The sequence below is a fragment of the Polistes fuscatus genome, unplaced genomic scaffold (assembly GCF_010416935.1).
Source record: "Polistes fuscatus isolate 324 unplaced genomic scaffold, CU_Pfus_HIC Scaffold21, whole genome shotgun sequence".
In the NCBI taxonomy this organism is placed as follows: Eukaryota; Metazoa; Arthropoda; class Insecta; order Hymenoptera; family Vespidae; genus Polistes; species Polistes fuscatus.
The window spans coordinates 1,585,685-1,607,686 of record NW_025113098.1 but is presented as its reverse complement, the minus strand read 5'-3'; the positions used below and the strand labels follow the sequence as shown (position 1 = coordinate 1,607,686).

General features: G+C 32.7%; 1 long non-coding RNA gene across 1 annotated transcript in view; it reads right to left on the bottom strand.

Annotated features, from left to right (window-relative positions):
* Nucleotides 1–1,443: 1,443 nt before the first annotated feature.
* LOC122517733 overlaps nucleotides 1,444–22,002 on the bottom strand; it is a 168,438-nt gene continuing 147,879 nt past the window's right edge. Inside the window, exon 2 of the long non-coding RNA XR_006303917.1 lies at nucleotides 1,444–1,621. This is a non-coding gene — a long non-coding RNA (uncharacterized LOC122517733). The remainder of the gene's footprint in view (nucleotides 1,622–22,002) is intronic.

Genomic DNA, 22,002 nt, shown 5'->3' with positions numbered 1-22,002 from the left:
AAACTTTAACTCGATTGGGAATTTATAGTAAACAAAGAAAGAAAAAAAAGTTCAACGCAGCACCGTTTCAAATGATCATATAACCGATGCGTTATATATTTTACATTAAATATTATATCTCACGTATATTTTTTGTTATTTTTTAAACATTAATCCTTTCGAATCTTTACAAACACATTTATCTATTTGCGAAAATAAAAAGTAACGAATATATATATTAATACATTTAATTTAATTTATAATTAAATATAGAAATGAAAGGGTTGTTCCTCGAAGAGATTGAGAAAGGGAGGAAAGAAAGAAAGAAAGAAAGAAAGAAAGAAAAAGAAGACAGCAGGATGAAACGGAAAGATGAGATAAAATAGAAGACAGAAAAGAAAGAGAGGTAAAGAGAAAAGTGAAGGGAAAGAAGGGATTGATAAAAGCGTAGAATCTGCGAGCGCCTCGTTACCTCTCGTAATCGGTCCGTTATCCCTTATCGAATCGAATTAGCTTCGATACAGAGGCTTTAACTTTCACCCTTATACCTTATATACCCTTAGATCCATCTAAGTATATAGACACCATGGTTACGCACGTGTATATATATGTTTTATTCTCGTACACAATCTTGCGAACGGCTTTACGCGTCGAGAATCGTTCAAAGTGGTAAAATAGATCAAAGAGAAAGAGAGAGAGAGAGAGAGAGAGAGTTGGTGAATTCTTCGATTGTACAGCACTGCCAACAAACCACTACTACTACAACGTTCAAACCTCTGAGAAATTTCAAGTCGAGTTCGAGAAAAGAACTCTCTGACCGTGAAAATAAGAGATAAAAGGGAGAAAAAAACATACTACCATCACCCTTCTTCTTCTTCTTCTTTTTCTTCTTCTTCTTCTTCGAAGGAGCCAACAATTTCACCTAAAACTTCCCTTTACCCTAAACTTCTGACGAATTTTGCTTTTCTCTATCGTTAACTCTCTCTCTCTCTTTCTAGTTTATACGTTATTTTTGTTTCATCATTCAATTACCAGTTAATTAAAGATAACATTAAAAAAAAAGAAGAAAAGAAAAATATACAATTCGCTTTGTATTTTATTCGATTACATACTTGATCGATACCGCATCCACAAGCGAGATTTGTTGACTCGTCATTAAAATGTAAACGAAGTCGCGTATGTATTCTCCCAACCCCCCCCTCATCCTCCCCCCTCGTTCATCGCATGTATAAATTCTTACGTTTTATCGTTTATTTTAACATTTATATTAAAAACAAATAATAGACAAAGCTTTGAATAATGGTACGTTCGATCATTTAACGAGGAATATCTCTGATTCCGATTTTTTCTTTTATTTTTTTTTTCTCCCTCCCAGCTCCCTCTATTGGAATAAACGTTTCGTTAAATTATATCGTATTTGGTTTTTCTTTGTTTCCTCTCCCTCTTCTTCCTTAGTTCGTATTCCTGTGAATTTCTTTTCTTCTCTTTTATATTTTCATAGACAAGCTTATTATGTTTCTACTTACTTCGTAAAAAGATAACTTTTGACAGTAGTCCATAGTAGAATTCGAGTAATTTGTTTCCCCTTGCATTTTACAGGGCGTCGAGAGAGCACTAGCTAGGCGTTTGCGATACTACTCACCTGTAATAAAAAGAGAATAGAGAAAATAATGATGGTGCGAGAACGAACGTCTAGAGTAAAAATAAAGGTATGACAAGAAATGGATTTCTTTGATGGTGGTGGTGATGGTGGTGGTCTCTAAGAGATGGGATATAAAGTGCATTCATAGAAGTGCAACGCTCGCGTTATATTCTTTTCTCTTATAGTCATTCTCTTCCTTCCTTCCTTCCTTCCTTCCTTTTATTTCTTTCTATTTTATACTCGAAAACAGATAACAAATTTTATGCATGCATTAAAGTAAACTTGTTGCCGACTAAGAGAGTAGATAAGTATGTGTATTCACTTACATGCAATGTGAATTGAAAGAAACTCTACGTAATTTTAAAAGATTTTATTCTACGCCCGTTAAAATTATTTCAATTATTTATTATTATATTTTTTTACTCTTTCTCTCACTCTCTCTATCAGTACTATTATATTATTATAAATCTAATTTATTTAATGTATACACACACGCACGCACGCACGCATATTGTGTTTTCCGTTCTTTTTTTTTTTTTGAATATATTTTTCGATACTTTTCATCGCGGTACTCTGAAAAAGATAGGAACACGGATTAAAAAACCCGATGATACCCAATTTCGAAACGAACTTTTTCATTCCACATCGTTTTAAATCTCCATTAGACTAAACGAAAATATGATTTGCCCGGTTGAAACGAAACGAAACGAAAAATGTTCGTAGGAGGCAACATTTGCTATAGATTTATAAATAAAACTTCGAATTAAATGATACAATTAATGAAAAATAGTAATAGTATGATATAACATTGCGTATACGTATAATAAAACGTATAAATGTTCATTCGTAAAACGAGATTGCATATTTATGCAATGATAAAAAAAAAAAAAAGAACGAAAAACAGTATCATTCAATAATAAAAATTTCTCTCTTTAATAAACCATTTGAATTTTAGTTTTCTTAGATTAATTCGAATTGTATGGGGTGAGAGGTAGGTTTTAGCTTTTTGGAAAGCTTATTCGTTTATATACTAACTACTACAACTACTATATAAACTGAATATTCATACTACAAGGAACAGTTAACCTTTAAAATTCATAACGGGACAGTAGCTTTCTGTTGTCGAGTTAATTTTGGCATTTACAAGGAGGAATTTTCAATGAATTTCAAAGAGGAATACTCGTCATATAAAACCCCATAGACCATCAGAGGCCGACGACCGTTGTTACCTCGGCCTTTTCCTCTTCTTCTTCTTCTTCTTCCTCTTCTTCCTCTTCCTATTTCTCTAAAACTGCACGAGACCCATTGGAGAATGGAAAATGCGGAAAATTTAATTGCGAAGAACGTCGAAGTTTTCGGTGGAGGAAAACCGTCGGACGTTGCCACGGACCCGGGCTATGGCCGTTTTAGGTGCCATTAAATACGAATCTCCGCTACGCGCAGCTCTAGTAATAACTAAAGTTTCTTAACTTTCATGGGGAAACTTGCTTGACTCTCTCTCTTTGTTACGGTGTGTAGCATTCCACGAGATTATGTACGGTAGTAACGTTAATTCGGCTCCTATAATATGCACACCTATCTTTTTTCCAACGTTATATATTATATACATTTGTTTTTTTATATTCTTCCTTTTCCTTATTATTATCCTGAAATCGGTGAATCATTAAGAGGAATATAATAATTCGTTAATAAAATCTTTTTTACGATAAGGTTTTACGATTATCTCGAACGAGGTACTTCGATCTAATTAATTAAAAATTATTATTAATAGACGAGATTGAATTTTTGATTCTTTTTGTTTCGTACGAATAACTAAACGATTGAATGGCTGAAAATATGAATATATTAATTGATTAGAAAAATGATTATCTTATTTCAAATTGATTTTATATTATGTTAGTAATTATAAATTTGTAATATCTCAATTATGACGAATACATTGCTAAGAATTAAACGTATCGTAAGTAATTAAACTTTTTTCATGCTAAAGTAGAACGATTAAACGTGAAATCGTCTAAGTCTTTCGTTTTTATGCTACGACACGGTTCCATACGTAAACGGGAATTAATTAATAAATATGAAAAACCGAGTGTGTGTATGTTTTGTATGAATGCGATGCGTAACCTCGGTCTTGTTATTGGACTAATGGAATTTTTGAACAAACACACGTATAAATTACTTCGCGCATTCGTTTTCCGAGAAATAACGTGAACGAGTAGAGAACAAAGTTGGCTTCTGCATACGTTCCACGTGGGTCCAGGCTTGAATTTTCAAGCAAACACTGGCTGTAAATTACATACCGTGTTTGTCCTTTCCATCCAGCGTATACGAAATACAATAGTGAAGCCGTTTATACGAAAAAGCTTACCAACTCCTCTTCTTTCCCCTTCTTTTTTGTTTTTTTCGTTTCATCTTCTTTCGATTGTAAGACCGAAATAACATTGTTTCACTTTTATTTTCTTATATAAATCAATATCCGGTTGTTTTTTAAATTTGCATTATTAAATATTATCTAAATAATTATATCCTATATATATATACAAGAAATTTTATCGAGATCGCGTACTTTGTAAGAGTAAATTTTGACAAAAGAAAAGTAAAGAACAAAATAAACGAGATAGAAAGAAACATCTTCTCTTTATCTTAGTTTAATCGTAAAAGGAATCTGTGATGAAAGATTTTTTGGGATGTGAAACAAGAACAAGATATGTGTTATGATGTTGCGTTATGACAGGATGTTTCTAAGATAGTCATTCTTCTTCGCTTTTCGTTATACCAGAGAGTACATACTTGGAAGGAAAACGAGTATCAAACCCCCTCCGGCCTTCAAGAACGGAATTCAATTTCTTTAAAACGAGCTCATGCAAGCTCCGTTCAATCTTCGCTTTTCTTATTCACTTCCTCTCGGGAAAGGTTTTAAAGTGGAAGATGTCAGCGAAATGCTACAGCGAAAACAGTGTGAACTTTGTTAGCAACCTAACTTTTATATAATTCGATATAAAGTGAATTTTTCGTTAAATATATAATATAATACATTAGCATATTGCGCATATATAAGACGAAATACATTTAACGCAATTAATTATCGAAATATAATTCTGAAATAAAAGTGTCTAGATGTATATATAATTGTACGAAAATGTGCATGCGTGTGTGTGTGTGTGTGCATATGAGATTAACTGTCGATAGTCGAACGAGAATATTGAAGGTAGAATTAATTAATTGTATATACATATGCGTGTGTGTGTGTTTGTATTTAGGAGATACGTCGATCAATATTTGTAGCGAGATGTATTTGTTTATGGAAATATAAAAGATGAGCAATCATCGAGATGACCAATCTAATTGTAAGAATAAAGAGTTATATTAATTAGAGTATCGTTATAAAAAAAGGATTTCAAATATATTAATTAATGTAAATGAGATGATAAATGAGATAGAACAATGTATAATAAATAATATAGGAACATACCGAAATACGTCTCGTCGAAAGCTAGGAGACTTTACGACTGAGATGAGACGCGGTTAAACTAAATGAAAAACTCGTTCAATGTTTTGTTTACTTATACGTCTTTCTCATTTTCTTTCTCTCTCTCTTACCTCAACCGTTGTCTAGATTTCAATCTTGTCGTTTTTATTTATATACAATCTCAACCGACGAACCGAGGAATCTTAACCAATGTTTATGTTTCTTTTTAAAAACAATTCTCGTATTTATAATCAAAATTAATCGTCGTTACGTCTCTCATCTGCCATCTCTTTGTTTCTTTTCTTTTATTTTATTTTATTTTATTTTCTTTCTTTCTTTCTTTCTTTCTTTTATTATATTTTCTTCGATATTCTTTCTCTTTTTATCATGCGAGACATCCCTTTTTCGTTCGTGATTCTAGTTAAAGAATTTCTTAATAGTTGCAAAATTGAATTCACTCACGATTGTCCGACTAACTTCTAAGTTTAATGTTCCATTTAATATTCGTTATTCCATGATCTAACATTTCCGTAATTTCCAAGCATCGTTACCCCAAAATTGGAAGAAAGCTAATTTGATTTTCTAGTAATTACTTGTAAAAATTCAACAAGAGTGATAAAACATCTAACTGTGCTATAATAATTTCGCTGATAATCCCGATCGGTCATTTTGTTTCCTATTTTTTAATCCTCAAAACTTACATTCTTACAAAATAAGCCATATATAATAGAATATTTTCAAGAAGTTCAAATAGAGGTAATTAAGTTAGTAATTCTCTAGAAACGACTAATTACGCTCTCCAGGGAGTTTAATATAAACGCTATTACGTAAGCTACGAAGTGTAATTTTTCATTTACTTTTAATGAAAACGTATTACCTGGGATCATATTTTCTAACATTAGTTAATAATCTACGATGGCTTATGTAACAATTTTCTGTCTTTACAATGAACATATTAAGATATCACTGCAACGTTCCACCTGCATGTATATATCTTATAAGACAACTTGACTGCAAGGGTTCACACTTTTAATTCGATTAACGTAATTCAATTGAAGGGTCGACCAGGAAGTAATGTCCGTAAGTCACGAACATTTCCCTTCTCTCTCTCTCTCTTTCTCATTTTCTTTCCTCTTCCGAAGTAGTCCAACAGAAAACGTTAATAATTCATTTCGTAGCTGGCAAGATTCGAGAGGTTAATCGCATCTTACGATTCGAGTCTCGTTCTAGTCGACTCTTTTAGAAATTCCGAAAACGTTTCGCGTGAACGATGACTAAACGGTGAACCGTGCTGCAGTAGTAGCCAGTAAGAGTAGTCCAAGCAGCTAGGAAATGTTCGGTATCGTCCTCGTCCTCCTTCAATCGGAAGTACTCGAAGAAAACTCGTAACTATCGTCCTGCGAAACTTTCTCTTCGATGAAAGACAAAAGGAATTCTCGTAGCGAGCTTTACGAGTTTCGTGTCTCTTTATCTATCTTTTTATTCGATACTAGAATACCTATCGATACCTCGGCAGACATAAGAATTTATTTCTATTCGCGAAATATAAAATATTAATTATATTAATTATTAATTACAGGTAATCGTTCTATAAAATAGTAGATAAGTTCTTAGAAAATGCCATGTTATAGGATTCCACGTTTAAGGAGGGTTAATTCTATTTCAAATTGACAGTAGAAACGAGAACGAATTACTCTTGTTACTTGCTATACACGTACACGAGCGTTCTATTTATTATTTACACGCGTATTCATCGTGCTGCACCCAACGTAAGTGCATTTTTATCATAGATCGGTATCATTTGAATCCTCGTTTATATAATTTTTTATTCAAAAGGGATGACTTTCTTTTTTTTCCCGATAGCTCTCGAAAGTATCAAGATAAAGTGGATTCGAACGTGGTTAGAGACGAGTGGTTCGCTTTTCTTTCGAATTATCGAACGACAATTCGATGAAATATCGTTTCCATAGAAAATATCTTTTTCTATTTTCCCCCTGTTCTATATTGCGTCGACAATTAGAGGGTATTGTTGTAAAACTACAAAAATCTTTATATCAAAGAATAAAGTAATAAGAACAAATATATTCCGATGAACAGTTTTTTGTCGTTGATCAATCTTATCTTATGCCACGTAAGAAGAAAAAGTTTCAAAATGAAACAACAAATATGTTACTACACGTCTGGATCGTCAATAAACGAGGCCAATAATATTTCAAAGTTCAAATTTTTATCGTACTCGTACGAAAAATAAGGAAAAAGACGACGGAATCGAGAAACCTTCTTGTCTACGTTATTTTGAAATGTCCAAGCGAAGAAAATGTTCCTTCTCTGGTGAAATTTCGAAACGCGAGAAAACGAGCTACGACGAGTTATTCTATCTTTTTTCTTTTTCTTCTTCTTCTTTTTTTTTTTTTTTACCTCTTTCTTTATCTTTCTTTCTTTTCTTTCTTTTCTCTATAGTTGCAAGATTCGCAGAGAACGAAATCCGTCGAAAGAAGAAAGTCTTGCGAGTTTACTCGGAGCAAATTCGGGTGATCGTTCGTCCGGTGCATCGACTTTCCGCCTTTCCCCTCCGACCCACCCACCACACCTCCACCGCCACCCCCTTCGTTCTTCTCTTTTACTCTTTCTCTCTCTCTCTCTTCTATTTCTCTGTCTTTATCCCTTCTTTACTGGTTTTTCCAAAGACTCTTCCAATTTCCCGGTTACATACTCCCTTTCGTGTCCCGGACAGAAGGCTTCGTGCGAGATGGTCCGGAAATAACGCGGCCAATCACAAACGAAAGTCTCCAATGGCGGATCCAAACGACGTTTTCTTCTTTCCTTTGGTTCATCGCGCCAAGCCAACTTCCGATTTGATCCTCTTTCCCTCTCTCTCTATCTTGTTCTGTCTCCACCTTCTTTTCTTTTTCCACCTACAGCAACTTTTTGTTCTTTAAAAATCATTTTACCAAATTCTAATTTCCCTTTAATTCTGAGTCAAATTATTTATATATATTCTCCAATTTATTTGTATAAAAAGAAAAAATATTTATTAGATAACTTTATAATATTCCTCGATGTTTATAATATTTATTTATTTTTCGTTCGATACGAATCAGATTCGTTGGAGATTATATATTACTTTATTTTTCTTTTTTATCGTATGTCCAGTAATATCAATAATGGCTATAAAGTGGGATCCAACGCACAAATATATACACGCGAAAGCTCTTTCATTCTTTTATTGCATACAACACATATGCACATATGCATATATGTTGTATGCAATGTATGTATATAATAAATATATATATATATACATGTATGAGATACAACAAGCACTATACGTTATACATTTCAGTTAGGATCTATTTCGATGCATTCGACACTGAAAATATTGAATTTATTGTCGCGAATCGACGTTCATTCAGAACAACCACGATAAATGGTTCGCCTCCTATTTCCTATTTAAAAATCAATGATTCTCTACCGCGTCCTCGAGAATCGACGATACGAAAGACAGTTCAAAATTCACAAATCCCGCCGCGTGTACGAGGATTGAACGAGAGCAACGCGTACGTGTCCGCGTACCAATCGTTGTTGTTGATAAATGGCATGCGATTATTGCTGGTTTAAAGCGGTTCGGTTAAACGTATATATATATATATATATATATGATAGGTAAATAGAATTCTCTCTCTCTCTCTCTTTCTCTCTCTCTCTCTTTCTCACGTGTTATATGTGTGTCTATGCACACGTGCATACTCTTTGAATTATTGCCGGTAGCGTGACAAATTATACGAGGATGACGCGCATCATTGGCTTTCGTACGTTACGATACCCGTTGACGTGACGAACGATGATGCCAGCAAATCTTGTCGTTCATTATCATTATATCCGTTAAGCATAAATCTCACTTTCTCTTTCTCTCTCTCTCTCTCGTTAAGACCCTAATTTCTAACACCCTACAAAAATTACTCCCACGAATTAGCGAGTGTTGACTAGAACATATCCGCTCGTCTTTCAATTTTGTCCCGTTTCTCTTTCTTTCTTTCTCTCTCTCTCACGGATACTCTTCTTACTTAAAGACGTGATACGATTTTGACCTAGAAAAAAAAAATAAATAGTTATTTTTAGACACTTTTTTCTCCCCCTTCAAAAATTAGATAAACTATTAACGTGTACATATATTCATATTTTATTTAAATTATTATTTCTCGTTTAGTATCTCATTAGTCGTATTATTTTGTACTCGTATATACTTTTAAATAAATTTATCACGTTATTAAACATATTTATGTATCTCTCTTTCACATATTTACGCGCACGCATACTCGTAAACACACACACACGTGCACGTGCACTCCTTTTAAGAAAGACAAAAGTATTTTCTCAACTTTCTTTTCCCTTTGTTGGCTAATTAAAGAACCCTCGAGCTTAAGAAAGTTTTTTCTATCTCTTACTCTTTATTTTCCTTTCTTCTTAAACTTTCTCTTTTACGCTTTCCTTTTCCCACCATGGAATCATTGACCTCCGAATTTTCTCACCTCTGTTTCCACAAGCTAGCAGCTAGCTAGCTGATCGTTATGATTCGACGAGCCGATTGATATTCATAGTCTAGCAAGTGTTATACCCTCACGATTATTTGCAATTTAATCGAGCAAGTTTTGTCTATGGATTGCACTGGGATTGTAAGCCTTCCTAGGATAATAATAACCGTTCATCGATATACTACATCTATCTATACACCTACAACCTGTACTTTGTTGTCGCGAAGCAAAGAGAAACACGATTGAAAGTTTCAAACGATAGGGGCAAACTTATCCTTTATAATTAGAAAGCAAAGGATTAATTATTCAATGTTGTTCCTTTCGGAAAATATATATATAAGATACAAAATAGATAATTATTTCATAAAACGAGGAAAGAATCAAAGGATCAAAATTAGAAAAAAGTAAGATGACCGTAAATAGAAACAGAAGCGAACAAATGAATAACGTATCGATACGTAAGATTAAAATAAATTCTACTTAGTATAATCTTTTCATATACAAATACTATTGCCTGTAGAAACAGAGAGAAAAAAAGGGATTTAAAAAGAGAAGAGAAATGGAAAGAAGAGGAGAAGATAGAATAGGAAGTAAAAGTTTAAAGAAGGGGGTGGTAAAAGGGTGGCGAAAGAGCGACGCACGTGCAACTTGTGACAACGCATTAGCTCTGGCAGACAGGCGTGTCAGTCTTCTTCTTCTTCTTCTTCATCTTCGCTTATCTCCCTTCAGTTATTTCACTCTTTCTTAAACGTTTACAACGCGCATCCTCCGTCCTAGAGCTGCGAGTCCCATGGCTTTTCGACCTCGTGCCATTTCCCGTGTCACTGTCTTGTCAGTAGTGGCGGACTTTATAACGACATTATATTTAGAAACACGACGGTAAAATGCTTCGGTTCGGGATGCTGTCGATCTAAACGGAATACCGCGAAAACGTCTGCCTGATTTCTTTTCTTTTTCTTTTCTTTTCTTTTCTCTTCTTTTCTTTATTTTCTTCTTATTTTTCTTGTATATTTTTTGGGTGTTTTTCTTTTTTATTTTGTTCTCTTCATCGAGAAACCATTTCCTTCGAGGCAACATCGTGAATAAGTCGTTGAACGAAACGACTAGGTGGAATGGATGAGCTTGTTGACGATTTTTCCTCGAAAACGGTAGCTGCTTGCTGCTCTCGATCGTTCAGCTTTAGATTAACTCGACCATCTCTTCGTATTTGAAGTTCACGGAGTTAAGGAGAAACGACGAGAGAAATTCTTTGACAGAACGAAATGGAACAGCTTTAACGTTGAAAATATATTTCTTACAAACGGGTATATACTTATCCCCCGGGTGTATCCGGATGGCTGATTTTTATATGTAAAAAATAAGTCGACGTTTCTTTTCTTTTTTTTTTTCCTTTCATACTACGTTTTTTCGATAAAAAATCGTGTTATTAAATTCACCGATAAATATAGATATAAGTATACGCGTATTATACCTTATTTTTCTTATTATTAGTTTGTTTCTATCAGTCGAGATCGTCCCACGTGCTTAACGTGTAACAAAACGGTACACGCGCATAATTTTTCTATATTCATTTATTATTTCTATACCTTTGCTTGTGTATTTTTTTCTTTTTATTTTATAGCAATACTCAAGTTAAAAAGGGCTTTTTAATTGAAATCAATTCACACAGAAAATAAAAAAAAATAAAAAGAAAACTAGAGTGACGCATCTTGGGATCGTAAAAACGGGTACTACGAGATCATCTCGGCGGAAGTAAAAGTGTTCTAAACGGTTGTACACTCTTGCGTTGCTTCCTGTACCGTAGAATCTTTAAATTTACGAGGAGTAATGCGAAATATACAGGGGATGTATGGTACCGGAACGAACTACGTCAGCGAATAATCTGGTATACGACGGAAGTAGGGCATAAAATTTCGATTCGGCATAAAGTGTCATAAAATAGCCGAGGGTCAAGGAATTCCATTTCGTAAGATTCTTAGGAGTCGATGTTTCCATCCTTCTTTTTTCCCAAACCTTACCTTTTCATCCTGAACCACCACCACCACCACCACCACCACCATCACCAAACCATCCCACTATCGTTTCCTATGATTTCCGCTCTTAGAAGCAATAAGTAAGGTGTGGGTTACGTTTGGGCATCGAATCTATAAATTCTGATACTTATTTACAGCCTGTACGTTTCGCGTATACGTTTTTACGGTGCGATACTATACTTTCCTCTTCGTGCAACAAGAAAAGAGAGAAAAAATTCTAGAAACTCCGGTAGTAAGTTACAACTCGCGATTTAAGAGCTATGATTATATATATATACGTATTCCCGAATACGTTGGATGGATGTTAGAAAAATTTGAAGGGATAAACCTTTGAGGCATTTAGAATTCCGAGTATCGATCGTTTATCAAAAATTGAAATTATATAATATCGTTGAATGATTTAAATTTTTATCCTTTTTCATATGCTAAAAATGCTACATAATGTGTTATTCTCGGTATCGATGCTACTACATTATATCTCGATGATGATAATAATAACTATAATTATTATTAGTAATAAATCGATGAAATATTGGAATGAATAATTATCGAAATTGTGTAGGTTTTAAATTAACAGATGGACATTATTCGCGCGTTATTCTATGATTATTATAATACGTTATAAAGGATACGAGAATGTACATCAGGCGTGCATTGTGCATTTATTATTATGCGATTCGTCTATTCAAATTTATTCTGTTATGTATAAAATTTGAGGAAAATTCTTTCGCACATTCTCGATGAATGCCATTAGCAATGTTTAATTACACTGAATAATTCAACGAGTTAGATCGTTGATTGCAATTAAGCGACTCTGTAAACGTATTTTATCGTTTTCTCGGGCAAACGATCGAATGAGCTTTTAACGTTATTTGTACACGCAAAAAGAGAGAGAAAGAGAGAGAGAGGGGGAGGAGGGTTTGATGAACGAAGAGACAGAAAAAGACAAGAAGGGATGTTTCATTCCGCTTCATTTCTCGGTGATGGTCACGAGAACGTCATTAGTTTCTCTAAGCTGGCAAAAGGCGCCAGATTTCGACGAGTTTCTTCTTCGTGATATCACGTTGTTCGTGCCAAGAGTTTCGTACGAGGTGCTGACTGACGAACACGACGATTAGGCTACTTCGTGTAAATAAGGAAACGAAAAATAAACGAGTTTGTTAAAGAAAACACGAAATAAATATAAAAGATCATATTTTTTACTCTGAAACCACTATCTTTTTTTTTTTTTATACTTGTAATTTATGTAGAGTAGTTAAAAAGCTGTTGAATGATTTATATATATAAAAAAAGAAATTATACTATTTATCAGAATTGTCTTTCTCTCTCTCTCTCTGTCTCTTTCACTTTGGGGCGTGTTATTAGATTTGTATTTAAAAAGAAAATTAGTCTTCCGTTTTTTATTATTTCGTTGTAAATCTGATGTGAGAGATATATCGCGTGACGAAAGTTAAATGTTTCCTCGAACGAGTTGGAAGATGCGTGAGTACATAAAAGTATCGTCGCTTTATTATCCGAAACGGATTGCACGCGAGAAGCAAATGAGCGATCAAAGAAGTCCGCGTTGCATTTTGAAGGGAGAATTTGGCGAGGAGTGGGATTGGATATGTAAGAACGATTCAGACGGTTCTTAGAATCCGAGCATCGAAGCAAATATTTGTACGAATACAATTTGCTAGGAGGAGGACAAACGAAAGATGGGCTGGGAAAAGGGGAAAGAAGAAGGTAGAGGAAGGTGGATAGAGATATAAGGGAGGTCCTGTACTTCGTGTAATAGCATTTCGATGTCGTGCCAGTTCTCCAGAATAAACGTTGTTTGCAATTACTTCTACCGGTAGTAGTTTCTTGCATAATGTATTATGCGAATCTTAGCACGACTCTTGCCATTTGTAAAAGAGTTTTCGCTAGATCTATTATATTCGTCTACTAACATTGTCCTATCTCGGTATTATTGTTTAAAAAAAACAAACAAGAAAATCAAAATCAATCCTATTTAAAATAATTCACGAAACATTAGGAATCTTCGTCAACTATGAAATAAGATTAGAGATGCAGTGGAATAATGATGTCGAACCTGAGCTATGTAGCTTCATTTTGAAATAGTAATTATGCGAGTTTAGTTTGAAACTATGATTATTATTACAGGTATAATGTATAAATCTGGAAACCGAAATTAGATCCATTTCTAAACTCGTTGTTAGAGATATTTCGATCTTCGATCTTTCCAATTCGATAATTATGCATATTTCATTAATTATTAAAGTTTACCGATAGTTAAACATTGCAAGTATAGAAATCCGAATTTCGAGAGAATAATTTTATCGTTATGACAGGCAGGAATATTCTTTTCTCGCAAATATTCGAAAAAAAGGAAAAAAGTCTACGAAAGATATTAAAGCTTTTTCTTTTACGACATCGCTGAGACTCGTGGCAAGCTTAACGCCTATCCTCGTGCCTTTTATGAGGTTGCTTGTCTTTACCGTAAATCCTTCGATCCCATGAGAATCGATTGACTTTCTCAGCGAGTTACGAACCAGCAAGATTTACGTGTATCACCCTTTTTAAACGTACCAAGCAAACATTTAACGATCTTTGTCAGTCATCTTCCATTTCTCTTTCTCCTTTCTTTTTTATTTTTCCGCTCCTTTGTTCATTATATTTTATTAAATTAAGCAAATTAATATTAAATTAATTTGCTCTTTCGTTTGATTATCGAACGAACGGTTTGTCTACCCTCTCCCCAACCCTTTTACTTTCGGTTCTTTTCTCTTAGTTCTTGAATGTACAAAATCGAGCTTAGTAATTTCATTCGTGGTGCTTCTTCGAAAAGGCTTTTCCCTTTACCCTATTCTTCTTATACTACCCCTTTTATTACTCGAAAACGTGTGTCTTAGGAATTTAAATGTTCGCTCAACTATCAACGGTAGAACGGTAGTCGAAGTGTAAAGTAATTTGTTTGGAACTTGCGTTTTAACGACGTTTAAGTTAATTAAATCTTTGCAAATATATAACTTGCTTGTTTATTAATGGAATATTAAGCTTAACGATTGACACATTGCGCATTAAATAGAAAGAGAAAAAGAGAATTAGGCGACGACATGACTCGATATTACAAATTTTTTGTTAATTATTTTATAAAATGTATCCTGCTAAAAAAAGAAAGAGAAAGAAAAAGAGAGAGAATACATTTGTATTGTTCGATGGCATAATGAGTGTTACGTTTATTAAATCAGCTTTTATTAAATGTTATGCATTTTAATAGGATCGACCGGGTCGTTTGCGTTTATGGTGCAAAATACAATATTCGGTATCGTTAAAATGTCGATACACGTGACAATTCAGATTATTCGATTACACGTACCCTATGTTATTCGACAAATAAAATATATGTTCTGTTTCGCTTTTATTGTATCATCGATGCTCGTCTCACCTAATCATAATTGTTAGGAATATTAAATATAATATAATATAATATGATATAATATGTATATATACACCATGAAGGCTCGATTTTTGGCACGAGTTATGTTCCTATTGGAAATGCATTGACATTTACATATATATTTTCTTTTAAAGCTGATTTAACTAAATTTCCTATACACCAGCAGTAATATTTAATTATTTTAAAAAAATTGATAACATGGAGAAGAGTATGTATAAGAAACATTGCCTGGATTCATTTTAAAATCTTCTAAGTTCTTCATTTATGTATGTACTTGATACATAAAACAAGGAGAAATCCTAATTGATGCTGTGCAATTCCAAATCTTCAAATACTTGCAAATCTACAAATCATAAAATTGTATTAGTAAAGTATCAAGCAAACATATATGTATATATATGATAGGTGTATAAGATGTCACACTTTCTCTCTTTTCCTTTCTCATACTTTTTATATTACTCTTCATTATGTTATAAAAGAAAAGAGATAAACCTACCACAACAAATATCAAGATAGAAATAATATGAATATGAAAAAGATAAAAATGTAAATAGAATTATAAGATTAGGTATATGTATTCATATTACATTCTACAAATGTTTGGTAACCTAACTAATGTAAAAAGTAACATAGCATTGGTATAATATAAAGAAAATGAAATAAATAAAGAAATAAATGTTGTACTTACGTGTAATACGTATCTTGTTAATATTTATAAAATAATAAGTAGAATAAAGATAATATACACTAAATACTTTGTCAAACAACACAGAAAAACACAATTGTATAGGAAAGAAATCTCGTAGCAGATATTTTTAAAACAATTGACATACAGCACTACAGCCATCCTTAATAAATTAAAATAACCAGAATTTTCCTACATCGATACAGAATATAGGAATTTATATTTTCACAGATGGCATGGGAGATGTCAATTGTTTTATTTCAATTTATTTTAATTCTTTAAGGATATATTGCTTTATGTCAATTGTTTTAAAAGTATCTGCTACGAGTTTCTTATCTATACGATTGTGTTTTCCTGTGCGGTTTTTAGTGTATACTCTCTTTATGTTATTCATTATTTTTTAAATATTATCAAGGAACATATACACCTTATAGAAAAATAAATTGGATAATAATAATTATTAATTGGATACGTATAATAATAATTATAAATTGGATAATTATAATTAATAATAAAATGGATTTTTGATTTATTTAATAAATAAATTATTATACCCAGCTTGACTAGCGTGGTCATGAAGAAAGCCGAGTTACGTTCGTGTGACGAGCAAGCTTGTGTGCGTGAAATGCATTTCTATATGGTAATTGGAAATATCTGATTGGTCACTTATCTTCTAAAATATGATCAGCCAATCAGGGCTCTTTGCTGATCATTCCTCTTTCTTTTCGCGGCGTCGGTGCTGGAGATCGGATGGATAATACGTCGTCCCGTTAATCTCAGGTAATTAAAAAATATTTTCTAACGTAAATAATTTTCCTATATACTAATCGATTCTTCTAACAAATAACTTTCAAATGATATAATCGAAAGATTACAATAATGTCGAGGATAAAGAATATTTGCGTAGAAAAAAATTCCATGTATATTGGTATGCATTTTCTACGCAATTATATTATATATATATATATTTATCTTGTTTAACGGCATAATTTCTATAGATATCTACTTATAATGATCAATTTTGATTGTTTGGATTAATAAAGTATATATTTCGACAATTGTTATGTTCCTATATCCTATTTTTAACTATTCGATATTTTTCTATAATAGATGGAAAAAATGCAAATCATCAAGCAGCCATGACGTCATCAGATGACGCTACGAATTTTTGGGGGTGACTACCCCGTATACAACTACGTGCATGGACTGTACATCACAGCGGCGGTCACTGTGACGTAGGCACCACCATATTTAAAATTTGTCAGCTGCATATGTTCCAACGTACTGCGTTATCTCGTTTAATTCAGGTAATTGAAAAGTATTTTACACCTTCGTATTATATATCAAACGATAGCTACACACAAGATTTTCATACGTGAGTGTTTTCAAAACGAAATATTGAAAAATTCGATAGATATATGTGAGAATATAACATCGATATATCTCGAAGTCCCGCCAATCTCACCAATGTTACTTAAGAATATTTCTTCTAATTTCAAGCTTTTTTTCATGGTATCGATAATTACTACCATCTCTAATGATGCTCTAATTAATTATTTTTCATAATTATGTATTCAAAGATCGTATTTCGTATTAAATTCGATTCCTGTCACATACACACACATACAGGCATATATACATAAGTTAGGTTAACCGCTCGTACACATACACTCATATATTTGATTTTCTTTATATTATACTAATGTAATCTTTTTTTTCCTTTTTTAGCTTACCGTGCATTAGGAGAGTCCAGCAGGAATACATATACTCAGTCCAACAGTTGTGTTTACTCTTTTTTTATCTTCACATTCATCGGGTAAGCATTATTCTTCTTTAAGCTACGTGACGTATAGAAATGTATTGAATGAGTAAGAACGAGAGTGTGAGAGGGAGAGAGAATAGAAAACATAACACTACCTACAGGCAGTTATAAATGTTTGTTTACTTTCAGGAGTTACTCGAGTGGAAAGCAAAACAGAGACAGCCAAGAACGTTCGATACTCTCAAGGATAAGCAGTAACGTACATCTCATTCCCCTTCCGTCTTTCAACGTGTTAAGATCTAACGAACGTGGTGACGTATTAAATTATTGAAGAATTTTATTTCTAACGTTATGATAAAAAAATCAATATTATAAGGAGTTTTTCATTACTCGGGACGTGATAAAAATTAGTTTACTTTTCAAATCACTCTACATTGAGTTTGTTATAAAAGTTATTGTCATATTTAGAACATTTTAAAGATTTTTATTAACAATTTTTTATTAACAATTTTTATTAACATTACATAAAAAGTGTGAGACTTAAGCAATCGGTATTTTATGTGCTTTTAATATGTGTTCAGCCTTCAGGAATGATTAACAGGGAATATTGTTTTATAATCTTTTTAGTATGTTTCAGCTTTACAGATTTTTTATTTTATTTTATTTTATTCGTCGTCATCCTAAGGGTAGGATACCCATCCTGCAGTCATCAATGAAGACTAAAAGTAAGTATATTTTTTTATTAAACATTTCTATGATAACTTTAATGGATTTTTATTATAGCAATGATATTAATTGTTCTTTTTCTTTTTTTGTTTCAGAACATCATTGCAATCGAGCGCGTAGGCAATGAAGTACTCGTGTGTTGCATCGATAAAATAAAATATAAAAAAATCGGAAAGTAGAATCAGTGTTGTACGCCGTATGTAAAAGTTTCGTTTTTTCGGGTAAAGAAACTCCGTAAGTTTCTTCTAATCGGTTTAAATGTGTGCTCATCGTCATCCTAAGGGTAGGATACCCATCGTGCATTCATCACTGAAGAATAAACGTAAGTCAATTTTTATATTAAACATTTTCTCAATACTTATAATAATTTATTAAACTTATAAAAAATTATAATGTTTTTAAATCAATCGTCTATATAATCTTGTTTTTATTTTTGTTTCAGATCATCGTTGGAATAGTGTTACAATTTATTAATTAAATTCATTTGGAAATTCGTTTAACACTAGATTTTTTTCATTATTGTTTCATTTACTATTTTTTAAAAACTTACAAAAATTGTTTGCATGAAGAAATGGGTAGAGGGGAGGAATTAATATTTACATATATTTCATTATGGTATTAAAAATCAACGTATATTTTAAAAAAATAATATTAAAATTTTATATATATGTAGCATATGTAGCAAAGAAATTTGATATGAATTAAATTGGTTTATTGTTAGTCCATTAATCTAGTGTTAATTGAATTAACTGCATGTAATGCAGTTGTAGAATCAGTGTTAGTGCATCGTCATCGTCATCCTAAGGGTAGGAGACCCATCGTGCATTCATCAAAGAATATTCGAAGTGAGTATATTTTTGTATTTAATAATTCAACAAACATTTTAATTGTTTTCAGTAATAGTAATGATATTAATAGTATTGTTTTTTATTTCTGTTTCAGATTGCAATCGTGCGCGAAGCAATATACGGGAGTGTTGTATCGTTTAAATAAAATTAAAATCACGGATTAGAAGCACGTTCGTTCGTTAATTTCAATTCCGGCGCGTTCGCGAACTATTTTTGAAATATATATATTGAATTAACTGCGACCAAAGCAGTAATTGCATCAGAGTTTGTTCGAGTAAAGTTGTATTTTTATTTTTAAACAGTCGCATAGACTGTTCGCGTATTAGAATCAGTGCATCAATGAAGATTTTTTTACTTGCATTGACTGTGTGCAAAGCAGTCTTTGGAAGCAGTTGTAAAGTCAGTGATCGGGCGCATAATAAATTAAAATCATACGCGAATTAGAATCAGTGTTGTTCGCCGTATAATAAAAAATTTCGGTTTCGCGATAAGAAACTCATCTATAGTTTCTTATTTTCGTTAATAACGCGTTATTAGATTCACGCGAGGTGCATTGCCATGATGCAATTGAGTTTCATCCCATTGGAATGCATTGTAAGTATCTATTTTTATTAATATTTTATTTGATTTTATTTGAAATGATTTTTGATCACATTGCAGATAACTTATCTTTTATTTTTATTTTATTTTACAGATATGACCACGGATTTTCTTCCTTTTCTTCGATGGATCTTCGATGGATCTTCGATGGATCTTCGATGGATCTTCGATGGATCTTCGATGGGATCTTCGATGGGATCTTCTTCAATACCAAATCGAGGAACTCTTCGGTCATCAGACTATATTACTTGCTGGGAAGTAGGAGTGTTTTGGAGCCATCGTAGAACTTCTTACGCAGTGAGTCAAAAAATTTAAAGTCCCTCCAGTGCTCAATCATGCCGAGGATGAAAGGTCCCAATCGGCACGAGCTACTGGTTGTAATTATTTAAATAAATTATTGACGAGCACATGAGTAATTCCTTTCTAGGAGTTACTCATGAAAATTGTATATTTTATTGTATATTTTATTGTATATTTTATATTAGTTCAGGATAGGTTTTCTTGTCTCACCGGTTAAATTCATTTTTTAATAATGCAATTAATTAATGCACTTTCTTTTTTATTACGTGTTTTGTTCGTGGTTAGTAGTGGTGAAATCGAGCATTTATTTACTCGTTTTCATCCAGAGAAGCATGTAATAAATGTCTTACATGCATTGCTTCGTATGTAGTTTATCTAATCGCGATTAATTTCGATATATCGATATTTCGATATTATAAATAAATGAGCAAGAAGACAAACTCATTCGCGACGGATAGATTCTAGCAGTTAAGTGGTGGCTCAAAGCCCAGTTCTTTTATTAGAACAGCCAACTTAATGAAAGGAGTCGTCCGAGGTTTTTAAATATATTAAAAGATATTAAAAGATATTAAAAGTTATTTTTTATCAAATAAATTGTAGAGTCCTTAGCCGCTTAGATAAATTTTTATTAAAATGTATTTATTTGTTATATATTTATGTGTTATATATTTATGTGTCTTTAATCATATTTTTTAGATCAGGATTTTCAGCTTCTAATATACTAATCTCCCGTTTCTCCCCCCCATACTTTCTGCGTTCTCATCTATGCGTGTGCCCAGGTGTTACACGTATGGGTGAGAAACAGTTAGTGTGGGTTTAGTTTTAAGTTTTCCCCCTATTGGCGGCTGTTATTGTGCTAGTGGTTGCACGATGTACTTTACACCTGTGTGTGCGTGTTAGGTAAAGTGTTTTGTACATCGTTTCGCGATATTTTTTAATTAATACATCATTTAATACTGAGAACACTACTTCTGCATATCACGTGTGATATGACAAATACGAGTATTTCTATATTTTTATATTTATATTAAATTTTTTTACTTTTTTTTTGTAATAAAATCGTTTTGAATAGTAGAGTTACCGCATTTATTTGTGGAAACTATGATATACTCGTATATAACTAGTATGCAATATATACTAGTGTATACTTGTATTTTTGCATTAGTCATTTTTGCAATAATCACTAGCCTTGACAGACGATTACAGCATTGGTACGTACTCCCATAAGTTTAGAAAACGTGTTTGAACTAGGGTGTCGGAGGTGCCCCGGGGCATGCTCTCTAGTTTAGGCTTTTGCACCCTGGTGGTATGTGAGAGAATCGTGGAGTGAGTGGGTGGGTACGTATGTGCATTTGCTCTTTTTAAATATGGGTCATCAGCAGGCAGGTAGCATACTTATTTGAGCGAATGTGAAAACTTTAATTTTAAGTAGGTAGGATCCAGGAAAGGCACGAGGTTTGATTCCACTCCGGAGTGGAAATTCCGCCTCCTGGTTTATGCAGAATTGTTACAAAAATGTTTTTTTTTTATTAATTCTATTATGCTCTCTTTGTAAATTTATTTTGTAACTCTTCTGTAATCTTTATTATGTATCATTAGATTCAATGGAATTTGCAACGATTTGAAGGATTTATTTCTATTTCGATTCTATCTCGAACGAGATATAGTCGAACAAATTCGCAAATACTTTGATGAATTTGATACTTAGTTTTAAGTATAATTAGCACTTCGCACTGTCGCGATTTAAAATATTGGATATAATTCAGTATAAAGAATAAATTGAATAAAAATATTGCAAGAAAATGCATAACATTTATTGCATTATTTATTTCAATTGTATTTTATTATTTGAAATTAAAAGTGCGATGTGTTTTTAGGTCATCGATTGTAATTGTCTGCTTGGACATTCGGTTAATTGTGCTCGTGCATATGTCAATGAACTCTAAGTTCATTGATAGTCCACGAGCTTGAATAACTAACGGAA